A 1,196-nucleotide genomic window follows, 5' to 3' on the forward strand; every position below is an offset into this window, starting at 1 on the left:
AGGGGCGGGGGAGGAGAGTGGGAAAGGCCCTGCCATAGGCTCTGCCCAAGCGGGTCAGCCCCTGCGGGTCCAGGGCAGGAGCCCCTCAGCCTGGGCCCCTGCAAAGATGGGCACTTAGGGATTCCTCTGGGTGCAGCTCCGCCCCAGCTCCTGCCCCCTGCCTTGTGGCTTGGGGCTGGCCACTCTCCCAGACAGTCTCGAGGCAGGTGTGGCCTTGGCCTTGGAGTGGGGAGAAAGGGAAACCTGTTTCTGGCAGCTGCCTGCCCTGGGTGGGCCTGGAGGCTCTGGGGCCTGCCCCCGAGTGCCCTGTCTGGGATGGACAGGCCAGCTGGGAGGCTTAATGTGACTACCTGCCGGGAAGGGGCTGGGTAGCCCTGGGACACTGCCCGGGAGTGGGAGGCAGGGGGTGCGAGGCAGGGGGTGCGACAGCTGTGTCTTCCAAGGCCATTGGTCACAGGACAGCTGGTATCTCATCTGGGCTCCCCCCCCCCCCATCTCCACCCACAGCCCCAGGCCGCTGCTCTGCTCATAACCTTCAAGACCCAGATATGGCCCCATAGTGCAGCCAGAGCTGAGTGCCAGAGTAGGGGTTGTTGAGTGTCAAGAAACGACTTCTGGAAGAAGTGCCAGGAGAGGCTGTGGCCAGTAGGGGTTCAGGGACACAGATCCCTGGGCCGAGCAGCAGGGGCCCAGGAAATGAGGCTGCCCTTGTTCTGTTGGCTCAGGAAGTTCTTACTAAGGTCTAACCGGAAGCCACTGGATTGAGTGGAATCATGACCCTGAGCTCCAGGAGAGGGATCCCCTGGTTTCAGCAGAGAACAGGAAGGTCAGCAAGGCAGGGAGAGAAGCCACAGGGAATATCTGATGTTTGGCTTGGCAGCCCCGCCCCCAACACTCCTGCCAGGTCTGTGGCCTCTCCTTGGTGGGCATGGGGACTGTTTTTAAATTTTTATTGATTTCAGAGAGGAAGGGAGAGGGAGATAGAAACATCAGTGATGAGAGAAAATCATTGATTGGCTGCCTCCTGCACGCCCCCAGGAATCTGCTTCCTATGTGCCTCTGACCCCGGGCAAGTTCCCGGGATCCCTCTGGCCTGGCTTCCCCATCTGTGAGGAGGAAGCAGCGTCCGGGACCTGGAGGGGTGTGGGATTGGGACGACAAGTTGCGCCTAACGCGCTGCTTGCAAAAAGGGCAGA

This window comes from Myotis brandtii, unplaced genomic scaffold (genome assembly GCF_000412655.1).
Source record: "Myotis brandtii unplaced genomic scaffold, ASM41265v1 scaffold207, whole genome shotgun sequence".
Taxonomy (NCBI): domain Eukaryota; kingdom Metazoa; phylum Chordata; class Mammalia; order Chiroptera; family Vespertilionidae; genus Myotis; species Myotis brandtii.